We start from the raw sequence: 22,735 nt of genomic DNA, 5'->3' as shown, positions 1-22,735 counted from the left end.
CTATAGTCAAGGGTATGCACATTGAGATTGAGAGTTCCACGGATATACATGGTTTAACATGTGGTATCTGTGGGATATCTGTTTCTACCACAGCCTTGTAAGTGCTCCAAACCTTAAAATACCCACAATTACTACACCTGTGACTGGAACCAATGATCCCTTTTATTCCCCACCAGGACAAACCAATATGTAGGCAGTTTTCTTTGCTTAGACATGGAAGCAGTTTTAACACTGGCCCTTGTAAAGCCACAATGTACCAAAAGTACTATGCCAAACATTAATAACTTGTATAAAAATTCCACATCCCCATATTGGCCACCTCAAGATGAAAACAGATAACTCCCTAAATGTTAACTGGCTCTACTCCCCTAATATTAAACATAAAAACCACATGGGAAATATAGAAATTCAAATAGAAGTAACATAAACCTGTCATAAATTGTAAACAACTATTTGTGGGACGGCATGGATGACAAATGGTCTACTGTGTAAATTTTAGAACGAGGCAGACAAAAGTTGGAAGGCCGGTTAATTTTCCCCTCCTTCTCCTGCTTCAGCTTCGTCTCCTTGGGTATCCGATGTCCACAATGTCAAGTTGTCTCTCAGTAATTGCATTATTAGTGTGCTGTCTTTGGATGACTCTTCACTTAATGTATCAGGTTCAGCAATGGCTTCATCAAAAGCTGTCTTTGCAAGAGAGCAGGCTTTCTCTGGGGAATTCAGAACGTCATAATAGAACATGGAGAAGTTAAGGGCCAGACCCAGTCTGATAGGATATGTTGGTTGCATTTCCTTTTTGCTGATTTCAAAAGCTTCTTGGTGTGCTTGTTGTGACTGATCCACAGTCCCTTTCTTATCATCACCAGCGGCAACCTCAGCCAAGTAATGGTAGTGATCTCCTTTCATTTTCAAATAGAAGAATTTGCTCTCGCTTGTGAAGCACTGGGGATCAAGAACTTTTCCAAAAGGGACAGTACATCATTGCAGCTATCTCTTAGCTAGGTCTCAGTTTTCTCTCTGTATTCTTGAGCCATCTGCTGTTTTTTTCTCAGCACTTTCGTCTTTTGTTCAATACTTGAGATGACGCTCCAAGATGACCTACGGGCTCCTACAACATTTTTATAAGCAACTGAGAGAAGATTCCTCTCCTCATTGGATAATTAAGCTCCTTGCTCAGTTACAGACTTCATGCAGGCTGCCATGTCATCATACCACTCAGCCTGCTCGGCCAGTTTGGCCTTCTGAACCAGCTCATTTTTATCCATTACTGGATGTTCCAGCAGTGGGCTCACCTTGTGTTGGCATGGCCTCGCCCCAGTCTACCTGGGGGGTGCTGCTGGGCCGGGCCTGGGCTCCGGCCCGCCTAGACCCAGTTTTTTAAGTTTTTTTTTTTTTTTTTATCATGAAGGGATGTTGAATTTTATCAAATGCTTTTTCAGCATCAATTGAAATGATCATATGATTCTTGTCCTTCATTCTGTTGATATGATGTATCACATTGATTAATTTGCATATGTTGAAACATCCTTGCATCCCTAGGATGAATCCCACTTGATCATGATCTTTTTAACTGTTATTGAATTTAGTGTGCTAGTATTTTGTTGAAGATTTTTTGCATCAATGTTCATCAGACATATTGGCCTGTAGTTTTCTTTTTCTGATGTATCTTTGTCTGGTTTTGGTATCAGGGTAATACTGGCCTTGTATTTTTTGGAATAGTCTGAGTAGGATTGGTATTAGTCCTTCTTTAAATGTTTGGTAAAATTCAGCAGTGAAGCCATTGGGTCCTGGGCTTTTCTTTGCTGGGAGACTTTTATTATGGCTTTGATCTCATTACTTGTTATTGGCCTACTCAGGTTTTGGGTTTCTTCATGATATAATCTAGGTAGGTTGTATGTATGTAGGAATTTATCTGCTTCTTCTAGGTTTTTCAATTTATTGGCATAGAGTTGCTTATAGTAGTCTGTAATGATCCTCAGAATTTCTACATTATCAGTTGTAATCTCTTTTTCCATCTCTGATTTTGTTTAGGTCTTCCCTCTTTTTTCCTAGTTAGTCTAACTAAAGGTTTGTCCATTTTGTTTATCTTTTAAAAAAACAATTTTTCATTTCATTGATTTTTTGTATTGTTTTCATTTTTATTTCATTTATTTCTGCTTTGATCTTTATTACTTTTTTCTTCTAATTTTGAGTTTGGTTTGCCCTTTTCTTGTTTTTTAGATGCATCATTAGGTTGTTTATTTGAAGTTTTTTTTACTTTTTTTGATGTAGGCACTTATTGCTATAAATTTTCCTCTTAGCACTGCTTTTAGATTATCCCATAGATTTTGGTATGTTGTTTCCATTATGGTTTGTTTTAAGAAAATTTGCAATTTCATTCTTAATCTCTCCATTGACCCACTAGCCATTCAAGAGCATATTGTTTAATTTCCATGTGCTTGTATAGTTTTTTAAATTCCTTTTATTATTTCTAGTTTTATTCCATTTTGGTCATAGAAGATACTTGATATTATTTCAGTTTTCCTGAAATTTTTAAGACTTCTTTTGTGGCCTAATATATGGGCTGTCCTTGAGAATGTTCCATGTGCTGAGGAGAAGAATGTGTATTCTGCAGCCATTGGATGAAATGTTCTGTAAATTTTGATTAGGTCCTTTTGTTTCTTTGTTGATCTTCTGTCTAGATAACCTGTCCAAGTCTGAAAGTGGGGTGTTGAAGTCTCCAGCTATTATTGTATAAGGGTCTATCTCTCTAGCTGTAATAATATTTGCTTTGTGTATCTGGGTACTCCAGTGTTGGCTGCATATACATTAATACTTGTTACATACTCTTGCTGAATTGACCCCTTTTTCAACATATAATATGACCGTTTGTGTTTCTTTTTATGGTTTTTGTCTTGAAATGTATTTTATCTGATATTAGTATAGCTACTCCTGCTCTTTTTTGGTTTCCATTTGCATGGATTATCTTTTTCCATTCCTTTATTTTCAGTCTATTTGTGTCTTTATAGGTGAAGTGTGTTTCTTGTAGGCAGCAGATAGTTGGGCTTGGTTTTTTATCCATTCAGTCACTCCATGTCTTTTGATTGGAGAGTTTAGTCCATTTACATTCAATGTTGTTATTGATAAGGACTGCTGCCATTTTGTTATTTGTTTTCTGGTTGTTTTGTATCTCTCTTGTTCCTTACCACCTCTCTTATTGTTTATTTTTGCAGTTGGGTGGTTTTCTGTAGTGCTAAGCTTTGATTCCTTTCTCTTTCTTCTTTGTATATTGGCTCTGTGAGTTTTATAGTTTCACATGTTTTCTTGATAATGGTAATCATCTTTTCAATTCCAGATGTAGGACTCCCTTGAGCATGTCTTGTAAGGCCTAGTGGTAATGAATTCCTTTCATTTTTGCTTGTCTATGAAAGATTTTATTTCTCCCTCATTTCTGAATAATAGCTTTGCTGGCTATAATATTCTTGACTAGCAGGATTTTTTTATTTCAGTATTTTGAATATATCGTCCCATTCACTCCTCACTCACCTGGCTTGTAAGGCTTCTGCTGAGAAATCCACTGTTAGTGGGGCCCCTTATATGTGACTTGACATTTTTTATTGCTGTTTTTAGAATTCTTTGTCTTTGGCTTTTTACAATTTGACTATAATGTTCCTCAGAGAGAACCTGTTTGGGTTGAATCTACTTGCAATTCTTTGAGCTTCCTGGACTTAAATGTCTATTTCTCTTCCAAGACATGGGAAGTTTTCTGCTATTATTTCATTAAATATATTTTCCTCATCTTTCCCCTTCTCTTCTACTTCAGGAACACCCATAATACAAATACTTGTTTGCTTTATGGTGTGCCAAAAATTTAGTAGGCTTTCTTCTTTCTTCTGCTTGGTCTAGTCTATTATTGAAGTTGTGGATTGTATTTTTAATTTCATTCATTGACTTTTTTAGCTCTAGGATTTCTGTTTGACTCTTTTTTATGATATCTATCTCTTTGTTGAAGTTCTTGTTCAAATTATGAATTGTTTTCCTGATTTCATTGAATTGTCTATCTGTATTTTTCTTGTATCTCAATCCATTTCCTTAAGGTTGTTATTTTGAATTCTTTTTCCTGGAATTTCATCTACTGCCTCAAGATTGGGGCCTGTTACTAGAGAATTGTCTTTTTCCTTTAGAGGTGACATGTTTTCTTGCTTTGTCATGATTGTGTGTTCCTATGTTGATTTATATGCCTTTGGTGGAAAAATCACCTCTTCCAATTTTATGGAGTAGGTTTCATAAGAAAAGACTTGTTTATATGAATGGGACCTGGGGTGTTGGTTCATGGGGTGTACTGGCCTTGGTTTTAGGAAGATACAGTAGTGTAATGTAACCTCCATGTAGTTTCTTCAGCCATTATCCACACTAGTGGCATTTGGCCATTTCTCAGTGGCCTAGTCTGAAATAATTTGTGGCAATGGTGGTGCAACTTTGCCAGGGCTGGGTTCACTGGCCTGTTTCTCAGGTCAGAGGCATGTGTGTGTATATGGTGAGTTGGCCAACTTGGGATCTGGCTCACTGGGGTTGGGGCCATGGGGCTATTACTCTGTCCAGGAGCATGAGTTATTTGGCCACCCTGGGGACATGCCTGCCAGAAGTGGCTCACAGAGCTGTTTCTCGAAGGCCTAGGACATGGGTGTAAGGCTGCTCAGCTGACCTGGAGGAATGCCCACCAGAGAGGCCAGCAGGGCTGTCTCTTAGGCCTGGTATATGGGTGCATGGCTGCTTGGCTGGCCTAGGGATACACCTGATGGAGTGATTCATGGGACATTTTCTCAGGCCCAGGACACAGCTGCACAACTGCTTGACTGGCCTGGGGGTGTTTCTGCAGTGGGTGGCCCACAGGGTTGTTTTGTAGGTCTGAGATGTAAGCACAGGGCTATTTGATTGGCCTGCAGGTATGCCCACCAGAGGTGGCCTGTGGGGCTGTTTTTGGGGCCTGAGACATGGGTGCACACCTGCTTTGTTGGCGTAGGAGACAGGTCTGGGGGCAGGCACAGGGTTGTTGCTCAGGCTCATGACACAGCTTTGTGGCTGCTCGTTTGACCTGGGGATACTTCTGCTGGAGATGGCCCACAGGGCTGTTTCTTAGGCCTGGTATGCAGGCACATGGCTTCCTAGCCAGCCCAGGGCATGTTCACTAGTGGTGGCCCACAGAGCTGTTTCTCAAGTCCTGGATGTGGGCTCTTGGCTGCTTAGCTGGTTTGGGGTCGTGCCTACCGGGGGCAGCCTGCAGGAGTATTTCCCAGGTCTTTATGGGAAATGCAGGGCCATTAGGCAGGCCAGGGGCATGTCTGCAGAGGCAGGGGTGCTGTGGGGCTGTTTCTCCGGTCCTGAGCATGGGAGCGTAGCCACTCCACTGGCCTGGGTACATATTAGCTACTAGGAGGCTCAGGGGCCTCTCTCTCTTGTGGGAGGGTGCAGAGCAGTTTGGCCAGCTCAAGGCAGGTTGGCCCTGGGCAGGACTGGCAGACTGTTCATCTGGCTGGAAGTGCAGTAAGCAGGGGTTTGTTTTCTTGCTGTGCAGGACCAGAGTCACAGCTGATCCTAGGCCCAAGCTCTGTGCAGCTGACGTATGGCATTCAGCCAACCGTGTGGTGTGGGCTTGGCATAATGAGGATGGAGCGCCCCAGTGCTGGAGATATGCAGTGGCTGCCGGCCCCCAGAACAGGGTGTGCTTCAGAGTTTGCTCTTTTCTCAAGATGGCATTATGCTGCAGCAGCTTGGCCCACAGGGAGTGGGATGGGGGGAATGGGGAGTGCACACCTTGCTCTCCTAATCTGGAGCAATGTAGCTTCATGCATACCCAGCAGCTCTTCAAACTGGGCTCAGGGCTTGGGAAGACCGTAGGATTCTTCTGTAATAAGGACTGTAGGTTTTTGCAGTGCCAGTGGGGGCTGGTAGAGATCTTGTGCTTACCTTTTCCCTGCAATAAGAAGTCCTTCCTGACTCTGGGCACATCCAATCCAGGCGGGGGAGACAGGGCTATAGAGGCCCAGTGCTTCCTCGCTGCCCTCCTGGATTTCTGATCACCACAGGTGCATCTCCACCACACTCCACCACTCTCCCTTCCACACTCCAGTCAAACCTTAGTTTGTTTATTCATTGTGTTGGGCCTTTCTTGTGGGATAGATGAATACCAGGCATCTCTAGCCAGCCATCTTGCCAATGTCACTATTGAAGGATTTTAAGCAGAGGTGTGACTTCATGAAACTTATGTTTTAAAACATTAATGAGTTGGGAGCTGGGGGGGAGGTGGGGATAGTTAATGGATATAGAAAAATAGCTAGAATTAATAAGATCTACCTTTGGACCTGCCTGGCCAACGTGGTGAAACCTCGCCTCTACTAAAAATACAAAAATTAGCCAGGCATGGTGGAGAGTGCCTGTAATCCCAGCTACTTGGGAGGCTGAGACAGGAGAGTCGCTTGAACCCAGGAGGTGAAGATTGCAGTAAGCTGAAATCACGCCATTGCACTCCAGCCTGGGCAACAAGAGTGAGACTCTGTCTCAAAAAAAAAAAAAAAAAAAAAAAAAATCTACTCTTTGACGGCACAACAGGGTGACTATAGCCAATAATAATTGTACATTTTAAAATAACTAAAAGAGTATAATTGGATTGTTTGTAACACAAAGGATAAATACTTAAGGGATGGATACCCCATTCTCCATGATGTGATTATTATGCATTGCTTGCCTGTATCAAAACATCTCATGTACCCCATAAATATATACACCTATATACCCACAAAAATTAAAAATTTTTTAAAAACCCACTAATGAGTCAACAAATTTTATGCTTCTGCTTTGTGGCAAAAAAGACTCTCCTGAGCTAAACCTTTCCTATCAGGCCAGTCTTTTTTTCATTCTCCCTCCATCTTTTCATGTGTGATAGTCTCTTCCTGGTAAGCATTAATTCAAAGTTCAGCCCTTATAGAATTGTTCTTCCCCTCTCCCTTCTCCTATGGGAGCACAGTGTCTGTATAAGGGAAAGTTTACTGCTCTTCCCTGGGTACAGCTGGTCTATGTGTTGCCATTTTCTGCTGGACTCCAATTGAGATGTATCATCCAGCTTATCTCTAATCCATCCCTGTCCATTAACTTCTGTCCTAGAATCCACTTGGGATGGACAAACACTACCACCAGAACTCTGGAAGCACCAAACTCCATTACTGCTCTCATCTCAGTAGCCCAGGAGTCCCTTGGTCTTGCAGTCCTCTTGGTACCCTGGGGCTACACAGGAACTTTTGAATCGCTTCTAGATACAGACCACTGGGAACCCAGCATGATTTCAGCAGCACTCCCTAGACACTTGCCTTCACAGATGCTGTGCTATAGCCCACTCTTCCCTCCCCCACCTCCATGTCAAACATAGAGCTTCTCTGAGGCTTGTACCCTGTCACCAAGATCAAAGGATCTCAGGTCACCCTTCTCCCTATCTGAATATTTCTATTGCATCATCCCACCTCCATGCTCCCACTCTCAATGAAAAGTGCTTCTTTTTATTTCACCTCCTCTGGAGGGAGTTTCCCCTTTATCATATGCTCCTTTTGTTAGGTGGGGACCATTTTGATGGAATGGCAGCAGGGGAATATGATTGGATTTTTTAAATATGATTTGGGTTAGGGTGTCTGTGAAAAAAATCCACATCTATTATCAAACTATTACCTCCATTTAAATTATTTGCTTATGGTCTGTCTCCACCAGAAGAACAAACTCCACAAGGGTGGGACTCCCTTTTCTGTTTTCTTTACTGCTATATCTCCAGCACCTAGCACAGGGTCTATTACTCAATAAATATTTGTGGGGAAAAAAATGAAGGGATGAGATAAGCAAACCAATGAATGACGAGTGATCTTATTCTATTAGTACTGGGATCTGTTGAAGAATTTAGAGCAGAGGATTAAAGCAATCAGATTTGCTGGTAATCAAATATCATTAAGCTATGAGAGTCACCATAAGCAGCAATCTGTATTGTCGCCTCCCACAGCCCCCCCATGTAACAGCTATTAGCTCAAGCACGCATACTGCCGTGGGAGAATTCACTGCTGCAAGTATTCAAATTTGTGATCAGCCTCCTGAGAAGAGTTGAAGAGAGATCACAAACCTAAGACGGCCTCCCCTGACTCTTCATCCTCTTTTTTCCCCTACTGTTTCTCCCTAACACTGTGGTCCTTTAGTCCCCTGAAGAAGCTTTACATTGTAACCCTTTCAGAGAATTTCAGCTGAGATCTGGATACCCAGCCCACTCTGCTATTATATTTGCATTTTATGCTTAATTTGTCTATAACATTACAACTTTTATACTCCTACATTTCTGCTGTCATAATCATAAAGAATACTATTTTGGGGCTTCTCTTTTGCAAGTGAAATTAGCATTTCCACGTAAAATAGAGAAGAAAAATTGTTGATCATCTCCCTAAAATGTCTGGGGCTTCATCCAAGCCTGAAGTTTAATTTCTCAGTGTCTGGGAGGAGCCACTGGTTTGTGCAGGTTTCTCAGTGTACTTAAGTGGTGCCGAGACTCATGCTACGGGTCTCTTGTGTCGGGGATAACCTGGTTGACTCTTCCTTTGGTAAAAGAGAAGGAACGTGAGATAAGACATCCCATTTGGGTGTGTCTGAAATGATTTATCTCCTGAAATGGTTTACCATCTCTTGTTCCTTAACTTTATGGGATTTCTGACACAAGGGTAGAGTGCAGAAGCCTCTTCACTGAAGGAGGCACCCAGAATCCTGTGGGCCTGGTGTCCTAAATAAAGACAGTGCAGGACTTTGTGGCCAGTGCTCACCTCCAGAGCAGAATCAAGGGATATGTCCGGAAAGGGGCTGGAAGGAAGCGAAGGAGCCCCAAATACATTTTCACAAAGATCAGGGACATTTACTCCTGGTATTTATGAAGATTTCTAGTAATGGTATGACAATTCTTCTTCTCTTACGGAATCTTGCCATTAGGGAATTGATGTTTTGGAAGAACAAAGAAGCTAACAAACTTCTCAGATAGGGTCAGGGATGTGGAGAAGAACTAGCCCAGATTACCTTTTCAACATCTTTCAATATTATAACTCCAATTCTAATGTTAAAAAGCTAAATATTGTTCATAAACTTGTTTCAGTGTCTGAAGGGTGAGGAATAAATTGGGAAACTGCATCCCAGTTTGAAACATATGTAGGTGATATGGTCTGGATTTGTGTCCCCACCCAAATCTCATGTCGAATTGTAATCCCCAATGTTGGAAGTGGAGCCTGGTGGGAGGTGATTGGATCATGGGGTGAAGTTCTCATGAATGGGTTAGCACCATCCCTTCAGTGCTGTTCTCCTGATGGTGAGTGAGTTTTCATGAGATGTGGTTGTTTAAAAGTGTGTGGCACCATAAGAATGGTATAATGAGGCCGAGCGCGGTGGCTCACGCCTGTAATCTCAGCACTTTGGGAGGCTGAGGCGGCAGATCACGAGGTCAGGAGATCCGGACCATCCTGGCTAACATGGTGAAACCCTGTCTTTACTAAAAATACAAAAAATTAGCCGGGCATGGTGGCGGGCGCCTGTAGTCCTAGCTACTCGGGAGGCTGAGGCAGGAGAATGGCGTGAACCCGAGAGGCGGAGCTTGTAGTGAGCCCAGATCGTGCCACTGTACTCCAGCCTGGGTGACAGAGCAAGACTCTATATCAAAAAAAAAAAAAAAAAGAATGGTATAATGAACTTGAGGACGCAGGGGGAAGGGTGGAAGGGGGTTGAGGGATAAAAGACTGCATATTAGGTACAGTACACTGCTCAGGTGATGGGTGCACCAAAATTTCAGAAATCATCACTAAAGAACTCATCCATGTAACCAAAAATCACCTGTACTCCAAAAACTATTAAAATACAATAAAAATAAAAAATAAATAAAAAATTAAGAAGTGTGTGGCCCCTCCCCCTTCTTTCCCGGTCCTGCTGCGCAAGTGCCTGCTCCTGCTTTGCCTTCCGCCATTACTAAAAGCTCCCTGGGGCCTCATGGGAAACAGAAGCCACCATGCTTCTTATACAGCCTGCAGAACTGTGAGCCAATTAAACCTCTTTTCTTTATAAACTACCCAGCCTCAGGTATTTCTTTATGGCAATGTGAGAATGGACTAACACACTAGGCAAGAAGTCAGCCTGGGGAGATACTGGTGAAAGTGGGAAAAGAGGGCAAGAGGCTAAATCCTGAGCCTGTAGAATGTAAAATTAACTTGTTTCAGGGTTATATTGAAGGGACTTGGGCTTCCAGCTCAACCCGCAAGCCTAAAAGAAAGAAAAGTGTAAGTCCTTATGGTGTGGGGTAAGGAGTGACTATTTTCCCATGAAATCATGGGAGGGTGAGAACACAACAGTGAGAACCTGGGGCTCCTCTCTATCTCCAGAAACTTCTCTCTGGTCTTCAGGCACCTGACATCTCCTAGGGGCTTAATCCTGCTTCTGTCTATCATCTGTACCTGCTTTTTTCAACATAGCCAATATTCCCCTGGGCTAAGGGAGTTCAGAATGCTGTTTGCAACCCCAAGCCATGCCCAAATGTCAGGAAACTAAGCCCATTTTTTCCCATGCTGAAGCAGCAAGAACTCCAGGGATGTGGTAAGAGATTCAAGCATGGAAAAGGGGGTTGAACTTTGATGTCTTCTAGCCCAGAGGTTCTGCAGAGGGCAAATGGGCAGACTCGCAGTAGCTGTCTTTCTCTAGGATCCTACTGTATGGGATACCAGGGGAAAGGATGTCATAATTACCTCTTAGTTACTTTTACCTATGATCTCACTAGCCTCACCTAACCACTGTTGAATATCCCATGGACTAGGTACCTGGCACAAAATAGATCCTCAGTAAATGTGTGCTGAATAAACTATATTTAAAAATGTGCCAAGGCAATTTTAAATGAATAAAATTAGTAATGAAATTATGGATAACTTTTCTATTTTTCCAAATTTCAGTATGGTGTTACTACTTGTATAATAGTCTTTTCCTTAAATATTTTACAATTAATAAGTATATTCTTAAATAAAAAATATGTAAGTATATACTTAAGTAATTTTATATAAAATTAATAGTTTATAAATATATTTTACCTGTCACTATAAAAAATACTATTTTATATAAAAATTCAGAAAAATTTTCTCCACATATTTTCTAAATATACTGCAATCACTGAATCACTGCTTCTCTCTTCTCTATCACAACCTAACTCCACTAGAATGTGAGCCCCTCCAACATGATAATATGAGTCCCCTCCCCACAGTATAAGCCTCATGAGAGCAGGAACTCTTTTTTTTTTTTTTCAAAGAGACAGTGTCTTGATATGTTGCCCAGTCTGGCCTCAAACTCCTGGGCTCAACGGATCCTCCTGCCTCAGCCTCCCGAGTATATGATACTACATGCATGCCACCATGCCCTGCTAACGAACTCCTTTTATATTCACCACTATTTCCTTAGCTCCAAGAACAATGCCTGATAAGTAGTAGTCACTCAATAAATATTGCTGAACAAGTGAATAAACATGTGTATGCATCTTTATTCAAAGTCAGAAACATTAAAGCAATCAAGTAGAGTCAATGAGAATATATTACACAGATTTTCTTATGATATTAATAATGGCTAATATTTATTAAGCATTTATTAAGTAAACAAGCTGGGCACTATGCTAAGCACTGGCCATGTAAAAATTCTATGATGTAGACTCACTCTATTATTAATTTTATTTCAAAAAACCTGGAGGAGGCTGGGCACAGTGGCTCATGCCTGTAATCCCAGCACTTTGGGAGGCCGAGGTGAGTGGATCACGAGGTGAGGAGATGGAGACCATCCTGGCTAACACGGTGAAACCCTGTCTCTACTAAAAATACGGAAAAATTAGCCTGGCATGGTGGCAGGCACCTGTAGTCCCAGCTACTCGGGAGGCTGAGGCAGAAGAATGGCGTGAACCTGGGAGGCTGAGCTTGCAGTGAGCTGAGATCACGCCACTGCACTTCAGCCTGGGCAACAGAGTGAGACTCTGTCTCAAAAAAAAAAAAAAAACAAACAAACATGGAGGCAACTGAAGTTAGAGAGTTTATTAATTTTTTTTTTGAGACAGAGTCTCGCTCTGTCACCCAGGCTGGAGTGCAGTGGCGTGATCTTGGCTCACTGCAACCTCTGCCTCCCAGGTTCAAGCTGGGATCACAGGTGGGTGCCACCACACCTGGCTAATTTTTGTACTTTTAGTAGAGACAGGGTTTTACTATGTTAGCCATGCTGGTCTCAAATTCCTGACCTCAAGTGATCCGCCTGCCTCAGCCTGAGATTATTACTGTTATTAGGTCCTTCCAGATGATATATTTTTTAATTTAGCAAAGCACTAAACCATCTTCACGAGTTATTCTTCATAGTAAAATTATTGAGTAAGACAGTGTCCAAGTTCTCATTATATAGATTCTCAAAATCACACTGGGAGTAAGAGAGTTGCAATGAGGATTTTGATTCCACAATTTCAGTGTGTGGCCACAGCCACTCAGATTCTTTCCAGAAGGCAGAAACAAACATGTAGTAACATTGCTTATGTCACAAGTCTATGGTGAGGGGGAGTTAATAAGTGATTACAAAATTCTTTGTAAATACAGAGTGCCGTACAAATGCAAAACATCTACAACAACAGTAATTAGTTCTAATCACTATCTCTATTCTGTGTGCAGCTGTCTCTCAAAATTCATTTTGGGAGTTTAATCACCCCATCGCAATAAATAAAGTAACCTCCCTCTTCCTCTGACCCTGCTGAGAGCTGTCCCTCATTCCTCCCAGCTGCTGAACATGCCTCCTGTGTACCCCCAGCTCCCCCTTCCTACTCTCAGCAAAGGCTGAATTCTGACATTAATTGGAAAAAAAACAGGACCTCCTGAGCCTTAAGCCTTTCGAAATCCCTGACTCTCAAACAAAATTGGGCACAAGACCTGGAGAAGTATATACAGACCTTTCAAAATAGGACTCTGCCCTTCCCTTACACAGGAAGGGAACTTTTCCTTCCTTGGAGCTCCAGTAATGCTCAGGTAGCTATGGTGAAATACCAGGTTGACAAATTATCATTTATTTAGCAATGTAAGGCACATAATGGGTGCTGAATAATGTAGCAGTCATGACAATGATCAATTCAACATGTATATACTGTCTACAGCTTCTAGAGTAGTTGCAACAAAAACCATATGGCTCACAAAACCAAAAGTATTCTCTGGCCTTTTACAGAAGCAATTTACTCTCTGACCCTTTGTAGCAATAGTTTGCCGACCCCTGAAAGGATGTGAATATAGATAAAGGAAAGGACTGAGCCCTGAGTCAACATTTAGAGATGAGAAATATAAGAAAAAGCAGGTCATGACACAGGCAGAAAACTAGAGGAATGTGGTGTTGCCAAAGCAAGTGAAGATTGTTTACTAAGGTAAGAGGGAATGATCAACTACGTCAATGTTACCTGGAGGACATGTAAGATGTGGATTGAGAACTGAATGCTGGATTTCATAACTTGAAGGCCACTGGGGACCTTTACAAGACTATTCTCAGTGGAAGGGTAGGAATGAAAGTCTAATTGATGTGGTGGGTTCAAGAGAGAATGGAACCGGGCGCAGTGGCTCATGCCTGTAATCCTAGCACCCCAGCACTTTGGGAGGCTGAGGCAGGCAGATCACCTTAGGTCAGGAGTTCGAGGCCAGCCTGGCCAACATGATGAAACCTCATCTCAACTAAAAATACAAAAATTAGCTGGGCATGGTAGCACGTGCCTGTAGTCCCAGCTATTTGGAAGGCTGAGGCAGGAGAATTGCTTGAACTCGGGAGGCAGAGGTTGCAGTGAACCAAGACTGTGCCACTGCACTCCAGCCTGGGGGACAGAGCGAGACTTCATCTGAAAAAAAAAAATGAGAGAATGGGAAGAGAGGTGGTGGTGGTGGAGACAGCTACATAGGAAAGAGTTTCACTAGAAAGGATAACAGAGAAAAGAGCCATAAATTAAAAAGGGTTGTGGAATAAAGGAGTGTATTTGTGTGTGGGGGAGGGGTGTGTGTGTGTGTGTGTCAACAGTATCTCACAACATACTTGTGTACTGATGAGAATGCGAAAATTATCCAGTACAGATAAGAATGATGATGACAATGAAGACAGATGAGGACAAAGAGGAGGAAAAAGAGAAGAGGTTAAATTAGAATACAGATACACTGTGGAAGCTGCAGCCCTACTGGTAAGGGATAGAGTTTCAGCAGTGGGGTGAAGTGATTCCCGTGCCAAGTATCTAGGGTGAATAAGAGTCCTCAAAAAAAAAAAAAAATTGAAAATCACAACAACAAGGCAGAAAGCTGTCTGGCCTCGCTTGATGTAAAAGGTAATGGTTTTCACCTAATGGAGGTCAACCAAGGGCCAGGAAGGGAAGAACCTGGCTAGCCCTGCGCAGAGATGGAAAGGATCATGAAGATTCTGAAAATAAAGCTCTGACTTGCAAGTCATGTTGTCTGAAATAGATTCATGGTTCTCTAGATTAGTTTCCCTTTTGTTATCCTTTACTAATGTCTCAATCAGATATTCCATATTTTTATAGAGAATCTAACAAAAGCCCTGTGTCCACGTGAGAATCAGAGTGTTGAAGGAACAGTGTTTTCTTGAGGCCAATGTGGTGAGGGAAACTGATCAGAAAAAGATGGATGAATTCCACAGGCACAGAGCCCGGGCCACAAAGTGGAGACAAACCTTGATTTTCATTCCAGTGTGTTAACCTTAGAAATTTTGTGTTTTGTTTAATGAAGAAGAGGAAGCCTTACAAAATCATAGAGGATTTTGCTTGAAGAAGGCACATGTTCTAGCATATGGTCTCTTATAAAACAGAAATTTCAAGGTTTAACTCTTCCAGGAGACTCCCCAGGCAGTGAGGGGAAGTTCAGCAAAGCAGCCCCAACTCTGTTCCCTGAGTTTCTCCTTCCCTTGTTACCTCAAGAACTGAGGCCCACCCCAGGAATACAAAGTTCTTTCTTTCACGTTATGTTACAAATGTAGTCAAAAACTCCTCTTGCCTTTGCAGGGCAGAGACAGACTAGAATATTCAAAAGCCTTTCCGGGAGAGTAAGGGAAAATGAAGCAAACAGAAACTGCAGAGGCAGGAAAACAGGAAATTGAGATCTAGGCACATGGTTATATCGCCAGGATTATCTGGATTTAAATCATAGCTCTGACACTTACTGGCAATATAACCCTGTGCAAGTTACTGAACTTCCCTGAAACATAGTTTCCTCATCTATAAAATGGGTTAAAAAAGCCATGAGCCTGTTGCTGGGCGCAGTGACTCACGCCTGTAATCCCAGCACTTTGGGAGGCCGAGGCCGGCAGATCACGAGGACAGGAGATCAAGACCATCCTGGCTAACGCGGTGAAACCCCATCTCTACTAAAAATACAAAAAAAAAAAAAAAAAATTAGTCGGGCGTGGTGGCAGGCGCCTGTAGTCCCAGCTACTTGGGAGGCTGAGGCAAGGAGAATGGCGTGAACCCAAGAGGCGGAGCTTGCAGTGAGCTGAGATTGTGCCACCACACTCCAGCCTGGGCGACAGAGCAAGACTCCGTCAAAAAAAAAAAAAAAAAAAAGCCATGAGCGTGATTTATTTAAAAAAATAATAATATAATAAAATCGGCCAGGTGCAGTGCCTTTCACCTGTAATCCCAGCACTTTGGGAGGCCAAGGCAGGTGGATCACGTGAGGCCAAGAGTTCAAGACCAGCCTGACCAACATGGAGAAACCCCATCTCTACTAAAAATACAAAATTCGCCGGGCGTGGTGGCGCATGCCTATAATCCCAGCTACTCGGGAGGCTGAGACAGAGAATTGCTTGAACCCAGGAGGCGGAGGTTGCAGTGAGCCAAGATCGTGCCATTGCACTCTAGCCTGGGCAACAAGAGCGAAACTCCATCTCAAATAATAATAATAATAAAATAATGGGTAAATTTATACCTATGTGTCTTAGTTTAGGTCCTCCAAGAAGTAGATGCCAAGAATCGGTGTAGACTTGCAGGATATTGGGGGAAATGCCTGCAAAAGGTAATTGGGAGGAAGCAGGAGGATGCTGAGCGAGCTGTCAAAGAGAGATGCACACCTGACCCCTGAGAAGGAGAGGAGGAAAGAAGAAAGGTTGGATAGGTCAGGCCTTAGGGTGCCACGTAGAATTCTCAGGCCAGAGTTGTCTGTCAGAGGAGTCCTATGTTTCATAAGAATGGACCTGCCATAATATCCCTGCCATGTGCCATCACTGGCTGGAAGCAGACCATGAGAAGCATGGCCTCAGAGCAAATGCAGTGATGTGTTTAGAACACAGCACCAGCCAATTGTATTCCCTACAGTAGGAGATTGGAGAGGCACATTCTCATGGTCCCACACATCTACTTCTACTCAGGGGACTGAGGAGCAGCTCCTCTATGGTTCCCACAGACCCTTCTTCCTAAAGGTAAACTTAGAAGGGCCAGGTTAGTGGAACATCACTACTGTTGATATCAGGCCTACAACTGGTACTCATACTCTCCCTTCTCCATTCTAAATTCCCCTCACTGTTGAGGTGGGGTGTGACAGAGCAGGAGCACTGTCATCTCAGACAAATACCACCACTTTAAGTTCCAGCTCCCTTTCTAGCCTCATACATTTCAAGGAAATCACTTCTCTTCTAACTACAAGCAGCCAGAAAGAGCAGACAGTAAAACACAGATAAGACAGCTCAGGCACAGAGGGAGGTGGGGGGAAAGTCTCTTGGGTAACTGCCAAACTTCACCCTTATACAATGGGCCCCAGTGAAACAGTGGGCCTTAATAAGCACATTCCTTTCCTTGCACTAAGATAGGGGAGCTAAAAGCAGACTTTGAGGGTATGCCTGCAGCTGCAGAAAGATGGGAGGGAAGAGACACACAATTCTCCCTCCCAGATAAGCACAACAAAGACACACAGAAGCAGTCCAAGCCTCTGATAAACTCTCCCACCCTGAATCCTGTAAGAGAGTGTGCCTCTGACCTAACTTGGCTAGCATGCTCCTCTCAGGTTTGTTTTCTCTAAAAAAAAAAAAAAAAACCTGTCTTGACTGGTGAGCCACCTTTGGTGTTTCTTTCCTCTTTCTTTAATTCTTACAGGGTGTGGTGGCTCACACCTATAATCCCAATACTTAGGGAGACTGAGTCAGAAAGATCACTTGAGGCCAGGAGTTTTAAGACCAGGCCAGCAACATAGTGAGACCCCATCTCTCCGAAAAAATAAAATAAGTTCCCTCTTTGTTATCTATAACCTTGGCAGGTCTTGGTGGCTTACCTGCCACCAAGGTGTGACCCAGCCTTCACTCCTGAAGAGTCTGGTAATCATGCCGTTGGTAATCACATCTTTCTGCAGCTGGAGTTGTGTAAGTGTCCATTTGAGAAGGCAAGGGAATACCAGGAGGTGCCCAACTGTGTCACTTAGATTTCACACATATTCCCTTTCTGTTCCCACTGTGTAAAAGCAGCCTTTCCTCCTCCTGCTGATCATGGTTAATTACCTCTGCCAATATGGTGACTCCTTTTCTCTCAGACTGGTTCCTAAACACAAGGAGCCTGAAATGCCTTGGTGGGAGGCATAGCTTACAGTTCGGTGGGACTCTTGACTGTATCTTTTGGCAAGAGTGCACCTTCTTTGGAGACCAGGACACCTCCAATTTTGCAGAGCTCAGAGTTGCATGGATATGAAATACAAAATCCTCCAGTGGGTCATTAGGAGTAAGGGTAAGTGGGGTTACTGCTGCTTGCACCCTTGGTTCCTAGACGCATGTATTCTTCCTCCTGGGGACCTAGCACAATATAAAGGTCTCTGTCTATCTACTGCATCCTAAAGGATGATGCCCCATCCTTTCAGAATGTTGCCACCAAGCTGGCACTTCAGCTGTGCCTTTAAATGGCTGGTCTAGCATTTTCTGAGACCATCTGCCCCTGGATGATGCTATGTGTGATGTGGCCAGTAGACAATATGATCATAGGTCAACTCCACACTTCCTTCACTGGGAAGTGGGTCTCATGTCTGGATGCTAATGCTCTGTGGGATTGTATGTTTGTGGATCAGGCATTCCATAAGCCCCTGAATAGTGATGCTGGCTAAGGCATGAGTGGTAGCAAAGACAAACCCATACCCAGAATAAGTCATTTGTTCTTCTAAGGATGAACCACTGGTCCTTTGTCTTAGTCTGTTCAGGCTGCTATAGCAAAATATCATAAAATGGGTACCTTATAAACAACAGAAATTTATTTCTTACAGTTCTGGAGGCTGGGAAGACCAAGATCAAGGCACTGGCAGATTCAATGTCTGGTGAGGACCCTCTTTTTCCATAGACAGATGTCTTCTCACTGTAACCTTACATGGTGGACACCTTCCACCATGCTCTCTGCCAAACAAGCTCCCTTGGGCCCCTTTTATAAGGACATTAATCCCATTCATTTCTACCCTCATGATCTAATCACTTCCCAAAGGCTTCACCTATTAATACCATCACCTTGGGGGTTAGGATTTCAAAATTTTGAAGGGACACAAACAGTCAGACCATAGCACCCTTCCAGTATGAGAGATGCCCAATGTAGTTGACTTGTCACTAAGTGGCTGGTTGGTCTCAAGGAATAGTGCCACATCAAGGGCACGCCATTGGTCTCTATTGCTGATAGCTTAAACATTCAGAAGCAGCAGTAGCCAGACTTCCAAGGCCTGCATTGTGATTCCTTCTTGGGAGCTTAACATAACCTTCATACTGCATCTTTTCCTACCACTGACATTTCCAACACCTTAGGGTCCTCCAAATCCTACTGGCAGGACAGCTCGCACCACAGCCTAAACCTACTGCAGAACCCTTTTCTTTTCCAGGTCCCATTGAAAGCTGGCAGCCTTCCACGTTGGGACAGAGCAATGTTCCTAGGTGTAGAATGTGTTGCTTCCAGATCCCAAAGAAGTCTGCTGGCACTGTACTTCCATCTTTATGGTAGGGGATACATGAGGTGCAATTCATTTTTTACTTTGGAAAGATATGCCAACAAACGTCTAATGATCCCTAAAAATTTCACTGAAGTTGTAGGTTCCTAAATCTTTTCAGGTGTCTCCCACCCTCTAGAGCACATCAGCATGCTATCAATGAAATGGATTAGTGTGATGGTTCTGCAACATACACAGGTAGTCCAGATCTCATCAAATTATATTATGACAGAGGGCAGGGGCATTAACATAACCCTGAGGGCAAATTGTAAATGAATATTTTTGGCCATCCCATATGAATACAAACTGTTTCTGATCCTCTTTACTGATTGGAATTGAAAAGAATGCCTTTGTCGATGAGTTCATGTGCTTTACAGGGACATGGATGAAGCTGGAAACCATCATTCTGAGCAAACTATCACAAGGACAGAAAACCAAACATGGCATGTTCTCACTCATAGGTGGGAATTGACAATGAGAACACTTGGACCAAGGGCGGGGAACATCACACACGGGAGCCTGTCATGGGATGGGGGGCAGGGGGAGGGATAGCATTAGGAGAAATACCTAATGTAAATGACGAGTTAATGGGTGCAGCAAACCAACATGGTACATGTATACCTATGTAACAAACCTGCACATTGTGCACTTGTACCCTGGAACTTAAAGTATAATAATAAAAAAAAAAAAAGAAAAGAATGCCTTTGTCAGTTCACTGGCCATATACCATGTACCTGAACACTCATCAATCTGCTGTAGCAATTAACCCATATCTGGCACAGTAGCTGTGATTGAGGCTACTGCTTCTTTAAGCCTGCAGCAGCCTTCAGTCATTCCCCAGGACCCACCCAGGGATGTGGTACTGTTTTTTTGTTTGTTTGTTTGTTTCTCTGAGTCTGCTTGCTAGGGAAGATATTGTTTGTTTACTATCTTGGCTGGGAGAGGAGGGAAGGTGAGGGAACAGTTTCAAGGTTTCTACTTGGCCTTTCTCACTATTACGTCTTTTACCTCACAGGCTAAGAACCCAATATGAGGGTTACTCTAATATCTAAGTATACCAGTGCAGTCAGGAACAGGAAAAAATGACCACTGGGTGCATCCACAAACTAAGCAGGTCCACTCTGAGCCAGATTTTAGCCAGGACTTCATTTATTAATTGGTCTCTGTAGACCTCGTATTCTATTAGAATCATGAGGATGTTTTGGGCTTCTTAAGTATCAATATCAACTCAGACTGCGTGTCCAGTAGTCCTCAAAATGTCTAGGTATTTTCCCTTCCTTGGTTTATAATCACCCAAGTAAACAGCCCCAAGTCCTTTTCAGGAAAAAAAAAGCTAGGGGATTCATCACAGTATATATTGGTCCTGGTGTTGCTACCTATTTTTCTCCCAGAGAATTATGCTCTATTACCATCTCTACAACTCCCTCAAGCTCAAGCTCCTTGGCTGTCCCTCAGACCTTGAAGGTTGTTACAATTATTATAGCCTCTATTACATTGAAGCTCATTAGTCCCATGGATATCAATCAGCCCAGCTCTGTAACCACCTCTCCTACTATCAGCCCCTGAACTGCAGAGGGGAGCCACCACTGTGGTGCTAGTGCTGCTTTCAGCAGTATTTTCCTGATGGCCTGGGTGAACTATATGTCTTCTGAGCTCTGCCATAAGACATAATCAACTGGTATGTTTTGTAGCCTGCATAATATAGCTATCCTTGCTTGCTCACTTTCCTCAGCCTCTTTATTTCTTCTACCATCTGTCAGAATAGCTAAAGCATTTCTACTTCACTCAACATTGGCCATCACTTTCTTCAAGTCTCTAAGAACCACCCTATTCTCTAGGGTTCTTGCCAGGGTGTTAAATCCTGTGTTCCAAAAAATTGTTCACAATCAAAGCATGATGTAGGCTGATAAAAAGAAAAAAATGTTCACAAGTCATTATCCAGTCTTATATTCTAGGCTGCTTGATGAAGCACCCTCAAAATACAATCCCAGGTATATCACCTAGCTTCTGCCAATATGTGATAGCTAATTCTTTTAGTTCCTTCAGTGTATAACATTTTGTCTCCCTTATCAGGTCTATCACTTCCTGGCCAGGTTGTGCTGGTATTTAACCCTAAGTTTTTGGCCTAACAGCCAGGAGAAGAGGTAGAGCCCCTGAGAGGGCCAGCTGTGCCTTATGAGAGAAGGGACTCTGCAACATCTATCAATACACAAATGCCAGCTCTTACTAGAGAAGAGTAGACCACTTCTGCAGTCTTAGGGTTCAGAGGGTCTTTACAGCCAACATCTTCAAAGCATTCATCCAGATATCTGTATGCCATATGCCAGGGCCCCAAGTTTTTCCAACCAGGACCATGACTGTAGCATAATAGACCTGCCTTGCCTGCTTATTTAAATGTCTCTGGATTAGCCAGGCATGGTGGCACATGCCTGTAATCCCAGCTGTTTGGGAAACTGAAGTGGGAGGATTGCTTGAGTCTGGGAGTTTGAGACTACAGTGTGCTATGATTGTGCCTGTTACTCCACTGTACTCCAGCCTGGGAAACATAATGAAAACTTGTCTCTTTAAAAAAAAAAAAAAAAAAAAAAAAAGGAAAAAGGAAAGAGAAATCTAAAAAATCAAAAATAAAATAAATTCTCTGGACCTCTTAACTGTTAATGGTCCTCTGATTCTCATTATCCCTCTGCAAAGCATCAATTCAGCTTAGTAGTAGCCAGCCAACTCCACTGTCTTTGTATGCACTGTTCCCCCCATGTCTTCCAAATGACAGAATCATTGTACCAGCAAAGGCAATCCTTTCAATCAGAGAGTTTTCCCAGGTAACCTCTAGTGAAATCTTTAGCACCTGCACCACCACTGCATGCCAGGGACTATCCAAGTACCACCCAAGAGGGAGTAATCTCTGGTTACTAGACAATGGGTGAACTATACCCGGAACTCCATCTTATACCTATTTTCTTGGACCATGTGTGTTGGTTAGGTCATCAAATGGGAAGATGTCAAGATGAAATTAGATACACAAGAGCTTTGGAGGGGGTGAGGGAGGGTGAATTCCTGTGAGGGAAAATAGAGGGAATCAGAGAAGGCTGGGAGAGCTATCAGAACATGACACAGGTCCGAGTCCTGTGTAGGTGAGACAGAAAGAAAGAAGGTTAGTTTGGAAGAGCCTTACACTGCTGCTATGGTATGAATGTCCCTTCCAAAACCCATGTCGAATTTAATTGCCATTGTGATGGTATTAGGAGGTGGGATCTTTAAGGGGTCTGCCCTCATGAATAGACTAATTCTGTTGTCTCGGGAGTGGATTCACTGTCATAGGAGTGGGTTCTTGATAAAACGATGTTTGGTCCCACCCTTCCTCCCTCTGTCTCCTGTACTCACTTGCCCTTCCACCATGTTATAACACAGCACAAAGGCCCTTGTTTGATGCCAGTGCCATGCTCTTCTTAAATTTCCCAACCTTCAGAATCATGAGCTAAATACACTTATTTTCTTTATAAATTACCCAGTCTGTGGTATTTTGTTACAGCAGCAGAAAATAGACTAAGACAACTGCAATGCTGTTTTAAGAAAATTTCAGCAAGGCCAATGGGAATTCCTCAAGCCAAAGTAGCCTGTCAAAGGAGTCCTACATCTTGTCAGAATAAGCCTGCCTTAGTACCCTGCTGCAATCACTTGCTGGCTGAGAACAGTCGAGGGAAAGTGTGGCCTTAGTGCAAATGCAGTTGATTCGG

The 22,735-nt window shown here is 42.9% G+C and overlaps 1 protein-coding gene and 1 pseudogene across 1 annotated transcript in view; one reads left to right on the top strand and one right to left on the bottom strand.

The window, feature by feature from the left end:
* PHF24 (PHD finger protein 24) overlaps positions 1 to 22,735 on the top strand; it is a 93,749-nt gene that overhangs the window by 34,519 nt on the left and 36,495 nt on the right. The gene's annotated exons all lie outside the window — the stretch shown is intronic.
* LOC134728580 (14-3-3 protein zeta/delta-like) lies at positions 84 to 1,280 on the bottom strand (annotated as a pseudogene).

The sequence above is a fragment of the Pan paniscus genome, chromosome 11 (assembly GCF_029289425.2).
Source record: "Pan paniscus chromosome 11, NHGRI_mPanPan1-v2.0_pri, whole genome shotgun sequence".
Lineage (NCBI taxonomy): Eukaryota > Metazoa > Chordata > Mammalia > Primates > Hominidae > Pan > Pan paniscus.
This window is presented reverse-complemented; position numbering and strand designations above follow the sequence as displayed.